General features: G+C 33.1%; 1 long non-coding RNA gene and 1 pseudogene across 1 annotated transcript; one reads left to right on the plus strand and one right to left on the minus strand.

Annotated features, from left to right (window-relative positions):
* Positions 1-2,841: 2,841 nt before the first annotated feature.
* Positions 2,842-3,605, plus strand: LOC145093565 (large ribosomal subunit protein uL11 pseudogene; annotated as a pseudogene).
* A 10,731-nt stretch (positions 3,606-14,336) lies between these two features.
* On the minus strand, positions 14,337-16,303 carry LOC145069696 (uncharacterized). Its single transcript, XR_013689641.1, has 6 exons — positions 16,176-16,303; positions 15,987-16,108; positions 15,587-15,719; positions 15,309-15,511; positions 14,668-15,228; positions 14,337-14,581 (listed from the first exon to the last, which is right to left on the minus strand). It is a non-coding gene; the product is annotated as an uncharacterized LOC145069696 (long non-coding RNA).
* Positions 16,304-18,462: the final 2,159 nt, after the last annotated feature.

Raw genomic sequence — 18,462 nt, forward strand, 5'->3', positions numbered from 1 at the left:
GTACTAGAATCGGAGCCTCATATAACCTCCGCCTCAGGGTCTCAAAAGCCAACTGTTGCTCTGTACACCATCGAAATGTCACATTCTTCTTGGTCAAGCAGGTAAATGACACAACAATCTTGGAGAAACCCTGGATAAATCTTTGACAATGGCCCACTAGGCCCAAGAAGCTATGGATCTCGGAAGCATTCTTCGGTACTTCCCACTGCATCACTGCCTCTACCTTAGCTGGATCAACCGAAATACCTTCCTGGTTGATGATGTGCCCCAAAAACTGTACCTCCCGCAGCCAAAAATCACACTTGAAGAACTTGGCATACAACCTCTCCGCCCTCAGGGTTTCCAATACTTCCCTCAGATGATGCTCGTGTTGATCCTTGGTCTTAGAGTAGACCATGATATCATTAATAAAAAGATCACCGACCGATCAAGCATCGGTCTACACACCCTGTTCATGAGATCCATGAATGCTACTGGGACATTGGTGAGCCCAAACGGCATCACCACAAACTTGTAGTGCCCATACCGAGTCCTGAAAGCTGTCTCCGGTATGTCCTCATCCTGAGTCCTCATCTTATGGTACCCCGACTGAAGATCAATCTTGAAAACCAAGACGCACCCTGCAGTTGATTGAACAAATCATCGATCCTCGGCAACGGATAACGGTTCTTTACCGTTAGTTTGTTCAGCTTTCGGTAATCAATGCACATCCTGTGTGATCCATCCTTCTTTTTCACGAACATGATCGGTGCTACCCACGGGGAACTACTCGGATGGATAAACCCTCGGAAATTAATCTGGAATTAATTTGGTGGTCAAAATAGACTGATTAAATAAGGGGATTGATATTGTAAATATTTGATAGTTGCAATTGGGCTGATGGATTACCTTGGAATAAGGTTGGGCGAATTCTATGGAAAGCCCATAATGAATTCGTCCAAGGGTATTCTAGAAGGGGTCCATTGCCTGCTTAAGGATTAAGTAGTCATATTAGGGTTTCCACCAAAACACTAGCAACCACAAGTATAAATAGACCCCATGACTAAGGGATTTTGGTCCAATGCTTGAGGAAACCTTAAGGTGGCTGAAAATCCTTCTCTCCTACTTCATCCTTTGCATAGTGCGTTTGTGACTCCATTAGAGGTACAACACTTGAGGCACTAGGCTTTCAGAAGTCAAGATCAAGGAGGTTTGTGATTGTTATTGCTACACAACAATCAAGGTAATGATGCTAACCCTAATCATATGTCAATTTCATATTTGTATGCTAGTCAATTGAGGTTTATTGCTTTGGTATTCAATGTTGTATGTTTACTTAGAAAAACCTAGATCAAAACAATTAGGGTTGCATGAACACCATAGGATTGATGTTATCTCATAACCCATCAATATCAAGGAAGAATACATGTGATGTTGTGTGTGTAGTTGAATTATTATTTTAAGAAGTTTATTTCGATGGAGTTCAAGTCGATAACCTTTATCCAAGATAGTAAGTTTCTGACTTACTTTTGAGTTTTGACTAACTTGTTAGTGATTTCTTGTATCATAACTGAACTTCAATAACAATGCTCACCTGTAATCCGAATTGAAACTAAAGTGGTCAATCACACACTTGGACATGATTTGTTGCTTATGTGGATAAAATCAAAAAATATATGGGATACATTCATGTCCTAAGAAGAGTTTGCTTACAACAGGGTAATACATAGCATGCCATGGATCTCATTATATGCTACATAATATAAGATCCACCCACATTCAGTAGTCGATTTGGTTGAGCTGTCTGGGAAGAATAATAACACAACCGACAAACTTGTTGGAAGACATATACAAGACTCATGTAGTGGCAAGAGCGAAGATAACATATGTGGATACAAAGTACAAGAAAACCAATGATAAACATAGGTGTCCCAATATATTCGATGTGGGAGATGAGTTCATGGTCTACTTCCGTAGGGAGTGGTTTTTGATGGGGACATACAACAAGTTGAGTTAATGAAAATATGGTTTTTATAAGGTTTCACAAAAGATAACGATAACATTCATATCGTTAACATACCCACAACATTGTTCATTTCTAAGATGTTCAATGTCTTGAATATTTACAAGTACCATGCGCAAGAGAAAGCTGTCTATCCTATGAACTTGGGGTCGAGTTATTCTTAAGTAACGAAGAATTATGTAGAGCATATTGACAACTTAGCGATGTTTATGGTTAAATAAAAGAACGACAAACGAAAAGTCAAGAGTAACTTATGTAAGTTTTGATTAGTTACAAAGGTTAATTAAATAAGCTATAAAGTTTTAATGGCAAAATATGTGCTTTCCATATTTTTATTTTATTATATTTTAATGGCAGTATGTGTTTTCCTTGATCCCCCTTTCAAGATTGTTTAGAAGGCGAATTAAAAATGTTAATACATGTCAACTTTACATCCTCATATATAAGCTTCCATCTTATATTTAAATAAAAAATTATGCTTCATGAATTATTAAACATTTTTTTGGCAAAGTTTTAAAAATGTGATAATTTTATAACATCATTTTTACTGTGCAAATGATTGATAATTGCTAAACTAAGGTAAAAGTAAAAGACATAATTGACATAATTGCTATTATGATATTTATAAAACTCTTGTTTCCTTTCTTTTTCTCTCTCTTCTTTTCTAAAAAAAAACTCGAAAAAAAATAATTGATTAGTTTCTTTATAAAATGGGCCATGCGAACCCAACTACAAGCTAAAGCCCAAATGTTTTATATCGTATTTCGGGTTTAGGCCCAAAAAACAAACAGGGTAAAAAAGACATTTCCGTCGCATGCAAAACCCTAGCATATGCCCCTTTTAATTTTCCTTTTCATGCCGCACTGATTCACAACACAGAGACTCCCTCGCCGAACCCTTAGACGCCGCCGCCGTCTCTCTCGTTTCTTCAAAGATGCCGCCGAAGTTCGATCCGTCACAAGTCGTCGACGTCTATGTCCGCGTCACCGGAGGTGAGGTCGGAGCAGCGAGTTCACTCGCTCCTAAGATCGGACCACTCGGTCTCTCTCCAAAGAAGATCGGAGAAGACATTGCAAAGGAAACCGCCAAGGACTGGAAGGGTCTCAGAGTTACAGTCAAGCTTACCGTTCAGAATCGTCAGGCTAAGGTCTCCGTCGTCCCATCAGCCGCTGCTCTCGTGATTAAAGCTCTCAAGGAGCCAGAGCGTGATCGTAAGAAGGTGAAGAACATCAAGCACAGCGGCAACATTTCTCTCGATGACGTGATTGAAATCGCGAAGGTTATGCGTCCGAGGTCAATGGCTAAGGAGTTGCAAGGAACTGTGAAGGAGATTCTCGGAACTTGTGTTTCTGTTGGATGCACGGTTGACGGAAAAGATCCGAAGGATTTGCAGCAGGAAATAGCTGATGGTGATGTTGAGATTCCTCAGGATTGATCGAGGTTCTTTTCGTATTCAATTGAAAAAGTATGTTAGTTCTTCTGTTATTGTCTGTTGTTTTGATATTTTGAGAATTTTTATCGAGCTTTACTTCTATCTTATCACCATTTTCATTAGTGAATTTGGAGACTTTTTGGCAAAATGTTCAATTTTGATTTCGAATCACACCATTGTCTCTTTAGTTATTCTGATCTTCTTGGTGAGTGATATATTCCTGCATTTTCTACTTGCTCTGAACATGATTCTGTTAATGTACGAACAACCTTTTGCACCATGTCATGGAAAAATAATATCACTTGTCATTGTTTAATCCCTTTTCATTGAATGGTTATAATTCGTCTTTGAATATCTACTGAGGAATGCACATTCTTGGAAATCTGTGTTTTTACTTGCTACAGTCTACTATCTCCTTGCTCATGCATTTTAGGGTTATGTTTTGATCAATATCTTGAACATTATTCAATTATTAGCATTTGGTGATTGTTGATGATGTTGTCTGTGATCTGTATCTTTGCTTCATCTTCAAAACCCACAAAAGTGAAATATCTAACCAGCGCCAACAAAATACAACAGATTTTGAAGCATTAACTACTCAATTTTCTTTGCTAAAGTAAAGCATGGGTTAGTTATACCTTAGGTTTTAAGATTTTTTTTAAAACAATCCATTTTTCAAAAAAAAAACTTACTTTTCTTTTTCCTATTTTTTGTTTTAGGTTTTCTAGCAGGGTTGCTGGTTTTAATTTTCTAAAAAAAACCCCAAACATTCGACAATTCTTTTTCTTCATAAATTCTATTTGTTGTATTTTGTTGTGGTCTAAGCTAGTTTGGCATCTTTAGTTGGTTTTAGAAGGGAAAATGACTAAACAAGATAAGGAACTATCATTTTTTTCACATTTGGTCATTTTTTTTTGTATACTATTTATCATTGAACTTGTTTTAGGTGTTCAAAAAATATCATTATGACCGGTTATTATAGGTTTAGCTCGTCACGCTGAATTTTTAGGCCAATATATGAATTTTAAGGCAAAAATATGAATATCTGGCGATCGTATTTTTTCGGTGAATGTATTTTTAGGCCAACATACATGAACACAAAACTTTGGATCCAAACCCAAAGGTTGAAGATAAAAAGAACTCAAACCAGTTTACAAAACACTTAAAGTTTTTGGTTGTTCATTTGTACTTGAAATTTCTACTCGAAAGAGAATTTCAAATGTGTTTTCAAGACTCAAGAACATAAAAAAAACTCAAACCCTTCGATTTTAAGGGTTTTCAAGAACAAAAAGACATGATCGATCTTTGTATAGGTTAAAGGGTTTTTGTTTATGGAACTCTGATTTCTGGGTTCGATCCTGAAAAACATGAACAAGATGTTAGATTTACTTTGATTTATGAAGCCGATTGTAGTGTATGTGTATGTTCTTGAACACGAATGCAAAAATTGAACTGAAATCAAGAACACGAACATTAAAATCGTTTTCAAAAACAATCAACAAGATGAAGATGAATACTGAAATCGTTTTAGATCTGAAAAATTGTTCCTGAAATTGTTTGGGCAAATGAAGATGTAGAACACCCAAACATGTTTGAGCCTCCGAAATAAAACCTAGTTCTTCATCTAAATTTCGTCGGAGCCGGGAAACTTATAAAACCTTCAATACCTGGTAATAATGGTATTTTTTGAACACAAAAAACAAGTTCAATGATAAATTGTGTAAAAAAAAGTGACCACAAAAACGATAGTTTGTTATCCTCCTCAGTCATTTTCTGAGAAAATATAGTATAAGTTGAAAATCTATTTTTAGTTTCATGATATTTATGTTACAAACATTTTCAAATGAAGAGATAATTATATCCATAGTAATCTTATTAGATTTTTTTTCGGACTCATTTTTTCAACAATTATAACATTGTAAACTTTTTAGACATTGCAGTATACTAAATATTAAAGATGCTAAACCACGAGCTAGCAAACAAAAGAACTTCGGTCTCCAAATCAACATATAGTTTTACGTTTGCTAAGTGAAGTTTTTGCATCTACCAATTTAGAGAACGAAGGTTCTCTGTTTGTAAAAAGAAGGTTATATTTGTGATAGTTTAAAACTGTATAAACACTAAAGATAATAATACCGATGTTGTGGAAATCTTTTTATGTACAAAGCGGATATGTTAAAAAAAAAGGAAAATGAATTTGTAAAAGAGAACAACTTTGTAATTACGGGAATATATTAAAAAAACATAAAAAAAGGAACATGTTAGAGAAATTTTAGAAAGTAATTTGGGAGTTTACCGCCCAAGAACATCTTGGAGAGTAAACTCCTTTATAAGGGCCAAAGTGTGCCCAATGTCCCTCCAAGCCTTGGGACTAAACCTAGAGACTACCATTGCTTGTTTTAGACCCCCAAAACATTAAGAAACAAGGCTAGTAGTGAGTTCACGGCCAAGGAAGTTCTTGGGCCGTGAACTCCATTTTAGGGTGCCAAAATGCCCTAAATGCCTTCCATAAGCCAAGAGACAAGCATAACACTTTACCATGATGTGTCTAGGACCCAAAACAACCAAAATATCATCACCCATAGGTGATTACGGCCGCAAGCTCAAGCCAAATTGGTCCAAGGGCCGAAAACCCAAGATAAGAGTGTTTTGATACCACAAACACTTCCTAAGGCTTAGACATGAATTTAGAATGCTTCCTTATAACCTTTAGGACCCTCATAAGTATAATTGGCCATGAGTTTACGGTAGTAAACTCATTTGGGCCGTGATCACCTCAAAAACTCCAAAGAAGGTGGTCTTTCTCATCCTAGGTTAAAGCTAATGTCCCTAAAACATTCCCTACCATTCAAACTTGCATTCCCACATGTGTAGCCATGAGTTTAGGGTTTAGGGTTTACTGGGCCGTGAACGCATGGTAGTAAACTCATATGTGTGCCTTATACCTTCCTATGTTGAATCACATGTGATTCCAACACTTGGCCAAGGTGTTTCCTAGTCCCGGAAGGTGTTATCTTTCATATAGTTGTTTATAAACACTATATTCATGTCATTATGTGTCCTTAAATATCATTTAGGACTTATTGTGTCTCAGAACTTCATTCGTGGAACTTCTCATCCGTACGCGCATACCCTTTGAATCACCCACATCAGGTGAGTTCATACCCCGTAATGAATCTTTTAACTATTTTAATTGTTTAAGGGGGGAATACAAGTTGAACACAATGATAATTGTGTAAATGTTTATTATAAACATCTTTCAAAATGTTACTTATGTTATTTATAAGTTGTTAAAACATTTCAAAACTCTTCTAAAGGTTATGTTACTTTATAGTTATACAAAACTCCATTTTAAAGTATAAGCATAACTTTGTAGATAAATGAGTCTTTTCAGTAACAGTCCAGTTAGAGCATTAGTAAACTATTATAGGTATAGTTTAGGAGAATACTATTCATTACTTCTAGTGCAATGAAGCACACAAAGAGTCAGAACAGAACATAATAGAACAGAATAGAACAGAACATAACATAACAGAACATAACTAACAAGTTAATTTGCTATAGCATGACAACACGCAAACAGGATCTAACTTTAATGTGAATTACACGGCTTGCATGGATTTGCTCGGGTCGCGTTTGGTTCCCTCAATCTCCATACATGAGAGCGGTTAGTAGGGGTTCCATCTTTCACATTATGACCGTAATAAAACAAATATGTTTTTAGGTTGATAGTACCTCCGTATGTCATTATAAACGACATCAGGGTACTCATTTCTCCCATTACTTTCATAAAGTGTCGGTAACACTTGAAGGTTAATCTATTCTCTATTCAAGATAGGTTATAAACTAGGGAGAATGTACTTTACGGTTGACAAAGGAACAATAGATTCTTGGTAGAAGACTGCTTTCATAACAGTAGAGTCTTGGTAGAAGACTGCTTTCAAAACAGTAGGGTCTTAGTAGAAGACTGCTTTCAAAACAATTGAGTCTTGGTAGAAGGCTACTTTTAAAAAGTTAGAACCATGATGCTAACCTTATGATTCCATAATGTATACACTATAGGATACATATATGCTAAGTAGATTCCGACAACTAATAGGATGTGTGTTCTTCGTTGTACGTCCTGTTCCCGTTGGATGTGGGTTTACACCGAGGTCATCCAATCTATTATCTACCCGAATCTATATATATTTATGTTTAGTATACGTTAAGTCATCATAAGGGTACCAGGTATGGATCAGGTCATAGGACACTAGATTCAATGCATAATTTTTCTAGTACAAAACTTTCGTTTCAAAGTCAGTTTTAAAGACTTTAAGTGAGTTAACTCTATAATACCTTAGTTTATACACCATGTTTATATATAAAACTAGTATCCGACAGCTAGTAGGATGTGTGCTCTTCGCTGTACGTCCTGTTCCTGTTGGATGTGGGCTTACACCGAGGTCACCCAATCTACTATCTACCCGATATCAAATTATATATAGCAGTATAAACAAAGCTATTATAAAAGTAATCACCATAGTCAATATTTTATTATAAGAAATATAGGTTTTCTTAAAAGGAACTCTCCATTAGACATAAAGGAACCATTACAAATAACTCCATGAGTAACAAGTGAATACACCAAGGTTATATATGACAACGATCTAACAACCATTGGAATATGTGTTATCCGCCTTACTTACTGTACCCCGTCGGGTTGTAGGTTGAGGGCAGATGCGCATAATCGATTGTTTGTTTACTCCAAGTATATATAACTTGCACCTACTTATTACACATAGAAAGGCTTGTAGTGTCATTTTACTCAACTCCCATTTTAAGTAGGAAATATATGATTTTCTAGAGGAACAGACAAACTTTACAAAACAACACCTTACAGCTTACAGTACTTTACATATACATTTTCAACCACATTTTTACAGCTTACTCACATCACTAAAATCTTATGAACTCACCAACTTAATTGCTGATCATCTCTTTCAAATAACTTGTATTCTCAGGAGACTATTAGACATGTGCTCGTGCTGGGACTTCAGAAGATGGAGCATTATAGCTTCAAGTCTTGTTTTGTTATTTGTTTATGACTTCTATGTTTTATGAACACATACATTGTAAACACTTTCTTTCTAAATGAAATGGTTGTTCATTACTTGCTTACCATATACATATCTCGTGATACTTGACATGACGTCCTCCACCCCCGAACGTTTCCGTCGTTCCGGTTTTGGGGTGTGACAGGCTCGAACTTTCTTGTGGCCGAAAGTATCCCAAATTTGAAACATGATGAGCTTTTTGTCGACGTGGAGGTTTTTAGTGTCGAACTCAACTCCGATGGTGGAGGGTTGTGGTGTGTTGGGGTTTATCAAAAGGAAAGTGAAAAGTTTTGGCGCTCGAGTCGTTTTTTTGATTGGTAGAGCTGAAGGGGGGGATGGAGGATCTGTGAGATCTGCATGTGATTTCAGAAGGAGGCGGTGGGAGGGGAGGGATTTTTAGGGATGCAGATGGCTTTCCTGATTTTTTGTTAGAGATAGAGATGAACTTTGAGGGGAGGCTCTTGACGGATCGCTTCCGTGTCTTCCTTCATTATTATCCTCATCGAAGGCAAAGGAGGTAGCGGGGATTGAGGAGGAAAACTAGAGGTTAGAGGGAAAATGAGTTGACAGAGGAGGAAATCAGAGGTGTGAGGAAAATCAGAGTTGGAGATGATGAAAACGAGGGAGGCTGTGAGGATTCAACACTAATTTGGTAAATCTCCTGTATTTGTTCCTACAACTTTCATGGATATGGGAGAAATTCTCTCCTCTACGAATCCTGAGAGAAATGGGTCGGAATCGACACCAATTTCGCTGTCCATTTATACCTGTTTATCAAAGGTACGTTGGGTCGACAAATCGACCTCCGACCATTGTTATTGTGTGGTGTTTAGGTGATGACGGTCAAGAGAGAGTCGGTCAGTAATGTCTATGTAATCCTCTATTTTATCTCTCGTGTTTACAACAGATGTTCTGAATTGCTCTTCGTTTAGGGTTTTATTCACTTATTCTTGTTTTCTTTGTAACAGAATATGTAGTAGTTGACATGAAACATTTGTGAAAGTAAGACTGTGATCGTAGTGAGGATTATAGCTGTAAAATGTTTACAGTGATGGAAGTTTGAAGATTTTATGTTTTACTATAGAAGTCCTGAGCGAACACAAATGTCGGGACGCCTAGAGAAAGATAGACAGAAGTAGGATGAGGTGGGGGTTTGTGGGGCCTTTTCTTTATTTAATAACAATAAAATATTTGAAAATTGAAAGAAAAAAAGGAAAAAATATATATTAAGGGTATAATAGTTATTTCAGTTTGAGGAGGAACCAAATCTACAACCAAACCTTTCGAAAAAGACCACCAATCTAAAAGTTTAGTGGTTTGGACATTTTTCTTGAAAAAAATGCATACCACAATGACTATTTTTTATTAGATTGATTGGGCTTAAAATTACGTCAAAATCATAAAAAATATAAGTTAGCTAGGTAGACTTGGATTAGAATCCTAAATAAACGGGTTAGTCAACCGGTTCCTGTTTGGACCTAAGAATAAAAAACGAGGAGAGGGATCGAATCCTCAACCTCTTCGTATTGGACTACAAAACAAATGCTTTTACATTTGAGGTGAGGGAATTTGCATTTTAAAAACATAAATATACTGAAAATAAAATATAAACCAATTGTAATTAATTTTCATAATACTTCGATATTAGAAAACGTTTTAAATTTTCTTCATGAAGCGGGCTCCTTTTGTAGAAGTGTGTTCAGATGCACAAGTTGTATATTCATTAGCGCTCCATTTCTTTCATATTTTTCTTTCTTCCATTTTGTATTCTTTTTGTTGATTTAAGTGAGTTTTTTTTTCATGACTTCTACCTCATTATTTCTATTAAGCCTCATTATATGGAGTTTTGCAATAATTTCATTATAAGATTTACATTTTTGTTTTCTTTTAGCAACATCTCCAATAGTTGGACGTTTAATTCATGAACCACCGCTATTTGGCGTTTCAGTGTTGGATTGGACACAATAGCCCCCTTCTTTGGTAGTCATTGATCTTTTTGCGACACAATCACTGTATTCATAATCTTGTTGTTAATCCCGTTACGATGTTTATAAATAACCCCATTAAATACGATTTTGTTATTAAACTTGTTTCTACTTGTCTCATTCGATTTATGCAACCCATTCGCAACATTTTTTATACCCATTCCATTTATTTTTTCTATATGCTTCTCCGTAAACACTAACCCATTTGTTGACAACTTCATTAATTCGCTTTTAACGACCTTTCATTTGAGTAATTTGTTACCAAGATTTTCCAAGTTGTCCGCCTGATTTGATCCAACTATTTCCTTCACTCGTGCCAATATTTATTTGTTCTTTTGGTTTTTTCCACGATAGTCATCTTCACTAAAGATACAATATGTCGGCATTAAAGTGATTTGCATCAACATGCCATTTATCGCCCCTTCTAGTATTTTATAAAGTTTAAGAATTGTTAAGATTTTAAACGAAATTTGGATGCGAATGACATCGTAGAAAAGAATTCAAAACGGCTTAAAAATGAAGAATTGAGATTGGATATAAATATATCAATATTATATTATATTTACAGAGAAAACTATGAATTGTAGTATTTTTTTATTGAGATAATGTTAGTTTTTTTAAAGATGACAAGTTCTTACAAAATAACTATATAGGTAACTAGATAAACATGCGACAAAAGTTATATGGGTGATCTTTTGTGAGCCAGATTGTATGGGTGGTCACCAACATTAAAAACCTCTTTTTTATGAAAATTTAGTGATCCGTCATCCAAAACCTCCTAATAATTTGAAGAAGGATGTAATGGTCAAAGAAGCACAAATTGAGAAACACACTTCTAATTTTAGTATAAGAAGCGTTTGATCACAAAAAAAAGAATATGAAATTGAAAAAAGATATAGATAAAACACATAAAACTAGAAATAAAGAAAAACAATGGATAAAGGAGCTCCAAAAATCTATTTTAAGGAGATAATGAGAAACAAATATGAGTTAACAATAGGGATGTCAAATATGAGTTAACGCTTAACAAAGAAAAAAATATCATTAGATTACTTCGAATGACAAAATGAAGATAATGAGTGATGTGGTGTGTTTTAGCATGTTGTTTTTTTAGTAGGCGTACATGATAAGTTGTATAACGAGTATTATGTAAATTAGTTTATAACCTATGGGAACCACGGTTATAAAGTTAATCAAATTTTTATAGTAAAAACTCAAAATTATTAATAAGTTATTTTAAATAAATTATTAATTTAAGAGATATTTTTTATTAGTTATGTGAAATTATAATCATTGATTCAAATACATATATAAAATTAATTTTTAATATATATTAGATATTTTTTATTTGTGAATTAATGAAAACAATAATTTAAAATTTAAAATAGAATCACATTAATGAGGAGGTCTAATAAATTTAAAATGAAAAACTAATAAATTGACAAGTGGCAACACATTAATTAAAATGTCTAATATAGTGACACATGGCAAAAGAGCTACTCTTTTATTAGTATAGAGAGAGATAGAGAGAGATTTTTATTTACTAATTTAATATAATTTGTTTATTAAACGATTAAAAAAACAATGGATAAAGGAGTCCAAAAAATCTATTTTATTGCGAGAGGGTGGGTTAAGATTAAAATGAAGGAAATTAATGAAAAACAAACATGTGTTAACGAAGAAAAAATAATCTCGTTAGATTACCTCGAATGACAAAATAAAGATGATAGTTGTGTGATGTGTTTTAGGATGTCGCCTTTTAGTATAATGAGTAGATGATAAGTTGTATAGTGAGTATTTTGTTATGTTTTATTCAATAACTAGGTGTAAGACCCGTGTATTACACGGATTTCTTAAAATAAATAAGATAAAATTTTGAACATCAACAAATTATTAAAATAATACAACACATATAAGTGAAGACTTTATTGAATAAGTATGTAATTGAACCGAAAATACAAAAAAAAATCATTAATGAAATATTCTAAATAAGTTTTAGGAATCATAAATTTCCAAATACTTCTTTGAATACAACATTAGATGTTTTATTGGTAGGGTTTCCTTCGTTGTCTAAAATTAATATTTTCAATCCGTCTCTGCTTTTAACTCTAGACAATGCAACATACAACTGTCCATGAGTAAACACTGGTTGTCTCAAAAACAAACCAACCTTTGATAGCGACTATCCTTGACTTTTGTTTATTGTCATCGCAAAACATATAGCAAGTGGAAACTGTCTTCGCTGAAAGGTGAAAAGAATCACTTTATCCGACAGAGTCAGTGACATTCTTGGAATAAACGTACGTTTTCCTATATTACTTCCATAAATTATCTCTACTTCTATAACACGCTTACCCAATGCTATAGCTCGCAGCCTTGTTCCATTACACAAACCGTATTTTTGGTCAATAACATAACCGGAACACCGACTTTTAATACCAATTTATGAATTGGCAAACCTCAAGGTTTAAGTCCATTTAGAATATTAGGAGAGTATAAAGATTCGTCAAAGTTAACGTGTACAAAATCAGATTGACCATTATGTCCTTTTTAACCTTCATTGCTACCATTTTTCATACCATTCAAATTTCTAAAAAGAGACTGAAATACCCTTTTATATTTTTCTTGGAAAACAAAACCCTTTTAGAGACCGAAATACCATTACAGTCTTTTAGAAATTTCTAAAAAGAGACCGATATACCCTCCCTGACCCATGCAAAGCAGTTATGTTTTTAATACATGGAACAAATTCATTTTTCACCATATCCCTAACTGTGCATCTGCATTACAGTCTTCTGTGGAATATAAACAGATTAATCCATATATTACAACTCTCTAATGGCTGAAAAAAGCACTTCTCCAAATTTGCCAAAAATGGATTTTCAAATTACAACAGAAAGCAGAAAATGGTTTAGAAATTCAATCAACTGTGTTATTAGTAAAATTCAAACGATGAATGTGATTCCATTTTATGGATCAAAACTATAGAAAATTTACACAAACAAATCAATTTATGCAGCGACCCATGAAGTTGTTTTTATGTAGTTAATAAGTATATTCTAAAAAAGGACCAAAATGCCCCTTCGCATATTTCCCCTGTTCAAAATTATAGTTACATAAAAAAAAAATTTGTTCAGAAATTGAAAACACAATTTTACAAACAAATGCATCTTTAAGTTTACATCATTAGGTGGCATGGTAACCGGGAATAGAAGAACCAAAACGTAATAGAAACCCACATTTACAAACAAATGCATCTTTAAGTTCAGAAACTGAAAACACATTTTTACAAACCATTTTATGCTTTAAGTTTATAATTAAGTTACTTGTATTTTATGGTTATAAAAAAGCTGTTTAGATTTTTTTTTTTGTAAAATCTGGTTTTCCATGTTAATTTTAGGTTAAGAAACACTCATCATCCCTTGATGACAGTAGAAATGTCAATAGTTGGGAGTCTTTGTTAGACTGATCTAAATTTTGATAATTTGTTGCAGGATATTAAGTAATATTCATTTGCATTTCATGCTATGGTTATTAAATTTATAAGTTTGATTATTAATAACAAAACAACCACACATACATAGACATGCACCATATTTATCATACACACACTAACAATTTAAAACTAAATAAATGACAACATTTAATAAGGAAATCATAATCCGTACTTAACATAAAACGAAAGAAAACAAAATTTCTGAAACCAACAACGAAAGTATTCTTAACCAACCATAAAACCTCAAAAATTATTGTTGGACTGGAATGTTAAATAAAAAATGAGAAACATAAAATTGTTTGAAACGTTAATAAGATCTCACTTCTTGACTTTAGGAATCAATAGTTGCGTGGACACAACACTTTCCTTGACACCAATGGATTTTTTTGAAGGTTTTGTTGATGACTCACAAACAGTTACTTCAAGATCGTAAACATCTACAAGTTTACGTTTCGCATTGGTAGGTGGTGAAAGGAGGCTAGTGGTGTCGTGGTTGGCTGATGGACTCATTGAAATGGTATTTGGAAAAGTAGAGATATGAGTATTATCAGCAACGAAGGAAGCAGAACCCTTAAATGCAAGAATTATTATATGTTAAAGATTGACATAGGAGTAATGTAAAACAACGAAAGAAAAAAAAAACAGAGAAATTATACCTTAAAACCAATTGTATCTTGAGAGTTGAAATCTGAGACCACGACATTAACAGACTCAGTTTCAATGTCCTATATAACAGATTGTAAATTGTACTTTAGATTGGCAAATATCAACTATATAAAATGTAATATGTAAATGGATTAAGATTTAGTTGTAGTTAAACCTGTTCAATGTCGTTTGCTTTTTCAAGCTTCTCGAGAGCAAAAATTATGTCAACGTTATCACTTATCTTTGATATGTTGTAATTATGAATGTATTTTCTTCCAGACGTATAACGCTTGACTATAATTTTTAAAGTCATTTTTCTACCAATAAGTTCATTAATCTCAACAGGAAAACCAACAATATTACCCATCTACTAAAAAAATGTAAATTAAACAAAAGTTAGAATGAAAATGTAGAAATGATTACAATAAATTATGGATTTTATAAAGTATACATTTTCATACTTTTCTATCAAATCTGATGCAGAAATGTTTAGAATACTTCTAACATCCCGGTCAAACAGAGTAAGTGTCACTACTCCCACCAAGCCTTGTACTCGAATTTTGAGCATAAAACTAAGGTATTCAACAAAGAAATAAAATAATACAAATTAGTTAAATATAATAATGAAAGAATATTAAATTTCTTATGATACCTTGGTTCAGCAACTATGACTTATCCTTTGCACTTCTCATGTGTACTTACCCATGATTCATTCTCAGCCACATGGTCCAAAACATTGGATTGTTCAAGGGGCATTTTTTGAACCTTTCTCTTACGGTTCTTGCAAGCTAGGTAGTACCATTGCTGACTATCTTCAAACATCTTAATTGTGTCAAGAATGATGGCATAACTCCCCTATAGTAATAAGAAATGACGGTGAGTTAGGAAAATCAAGTATTACTAATTTAAGATTTAATAATGTAAATATACCTCATCTAATTCATGGATCATGGAAATTTGGTAGAACGGATTATTTTTAAGAAAGTTATCATGTACAGTATACATGATGGAAGCCGTAGCACGAGAACATGAAGAAGCCGATCCACTTTCTTTTTCATTCAAGCTGTTTATAAATAAAATGTAAGTATAATATCAATAAAAAATATATTTAGTTTAATAGTAATATATAAAGGACTTGATTGTAATATAATCAAATTTTTTTTTGAAATCAATAATTTCTTCAACTTGCTCATGAATAGCTTTGTTGCTAAATATGTGTTATTCACATATGCACGACTTGAAAAGAAAATGAAACAAGATGTTGTATTAAATTATTTCTTATATAAATATTGAAAATGGTAAATATAAAACATTGTATTAATAAAAAGACCTCGGTGATTCTTCAACTTAGCACATTGAATAATCATTACAAAATTCCCCCAGTGTTTGGATACATAGGAATCAATTTGTTCAGCGTAATCTCCCCACAAAGTAGCAAACACTTGCCGTCCCCTAAATGTATATGAATTAAAACAACAAATTTAAAACTAATAATACACAAGTCATGAAAGAAACATACTCTAAATCTTTCAATTTCAATGTAATCCTTTTATCCAATTTTTGGGTTGCAGGTTCCAGTGGATAGCATTGAAAAACATTACCAATGACATCTATAATATACACAATGGGAGATGTTAGTATATAAATAGTTTTAGGATGGACAATTTATATACAAATAATACAAGATGTAAAACGTGAAATCAACGTTATGAACTTACCAAAAGAAATAGTTGAAGGGATAACCTTATCAATAAGATCTTGGAAGTTTGCAAAAGAAAAATAATTCTTGGGCCCATTAAAACCAATGCACTTGGTTACTCTAGTGTTATATTGGAAAAACAATTTGTTTTGGGTGTCAACGAACTTCATAACACCATCAACATATAAACCAAGTGTTGGCTTATGAATGTAAACATCCACATATTCTTCAAGTGCTTGCCCCAATATCACATATGATTTGTCCACAGTACATTCAATTTTATTGCCCTTCAAAAACGATTAAATAAATAAATAATAAACAACTATATTATTAACATGGATAATGTATAACTAATTATATGATATTATGAAATCATTAAACAGTTTAAAAGCAATTCTTTTTAAATACCTCTTCATCCATCAAAATCATTCCGATTTGTCGTGTCTCATGTGGTTTCGCCCAAATTGTTTGTTTCCAAAGCCTGATTATTCAGACCTTAATTGTGTAGATGTCATTTGAGAGACCTAGATCATTAATCATTGTGATTTCGGTTGGATCCATGAGCTGTAAAAGAAATATAAAAACTAAGATTTTGAACAGTTACATGAAAAAATAAAGTAATAAGTATATTAAAAAAAAGGACCAAAATGCCCCTTCACATATTTCCCCTGTTCAGAATTACAGTTACATAAAAAGAAAATTATTTTATGTTCAGAAATAACAGAAACAATTTTATGTTCAGAAATTATTTTATGTTTATAATAAAACAGAAACAATTTCACAATAAAATGACCAAAATGCCCCTTCCCATATTTCCCCAGTCCAAGCATTTTTGGGTTTGTGTTACTATTAATTAAGTTAATTGCAAGTGTGAAATACTACGATAAAAAAAATTGAAAAATACATTGTTCATCATAGTAAAATGACCATTATGTCATTTTTAACCTTCATTGCTATCATTTTGCATACCAATCTTTTTCTCTCTAATGCATGAAAACGGTAAAAAATCAAAAATACATTGTCCATAATTTTTTTTCTCTCTAATGCATGAAAACAGCACTTCCCTAAATGAGCCGAAAATGGATTTTCAAATTACAATAGAAAGTAGAATATGGTTCAGAAATTCAGTCAACTGTGTTATTGGTAAACTTCAAACGATGAATGTGATTCCGTTTTATAGATGAAAACCATAGAAAATTTACACTAACAAATCAATTTATGCAGCGGATGATGAAGTTGTTTTTATGTAGTTAATAAGTATATTCTAAAAAAAAGGACCAAAGTGCCCTTTCGCATATTTCCCCTGTTCAAAATTACAGTTACATAGAAAAAAATTAATTTTTGTTCAGAACCGGACTGAAGCTACTTGTTTGATATTAATAGTTGCTAAACTGATGCACAGTGAATTATTTTTTCTTTATTCCCTTTAGCTGGAAGTGCCATATGATAGTTAATAAGTATATTCTAAAAAAAGGACCAAAATGCCCCTTCCCATATGTTAAACAAGATACGATTTGTCAATATTTTCTGATTTACACATTAAGCACAGGGGCAAAGTCTCCTTGTATGCTGATGAGATACATCACAAGAAAGCAATGAAGGTCTTTTCGTGTATAAAGTATAAACACACACCAGGATTCAGATATGTGGGGGCATCTTCAATATTTCCAATGAAGAAAATGTTGAAGGCATTACATCGAACACTTGGCGGACATATTAAAAAGGTCATATTACACTATGTGTTGAAAAAAAAAAAGACAATCTATACATAACAAAAAATGACATTACTGACCTTTTGTGGCTGTTGGAATGCTAATTCTGATTGTTGAACAGACTTGATTTCCAGCGTCAACAAGAAGACTCGAGCATATATGGATGAAATTGAAAGAATTTATTTTAGATGAAATGTATTATCTATAGATGAAATTGAGAGAAAATTTAGAAAATTATTACCTATTATCAGTAAAAGATGAACGATTTTGAATGATTGATGCCATACTAAATATATATCCATATAAAATTCCATATAAGTCCATTTAACATACCCAGAGAATATTTGAATAAATGGAAGAGATGTGATTTTGAAATGCATTCATGAAATCCACCG

This window comes from Lactuca serriola, chromosome 1, assembly GCF_051521515.1.
Source record: "Lactuca serriola cultivar US96UC23 chromosome 1, Lser_US96UC23_V15, whole genome shotgun sequence".
Lineage (NCBI taxonomy): Eukaryota > Viridiplantae > Streptophyta > Magnoliopsida > Asterales > Asteraceae > Lactuca > Lactuca serriola.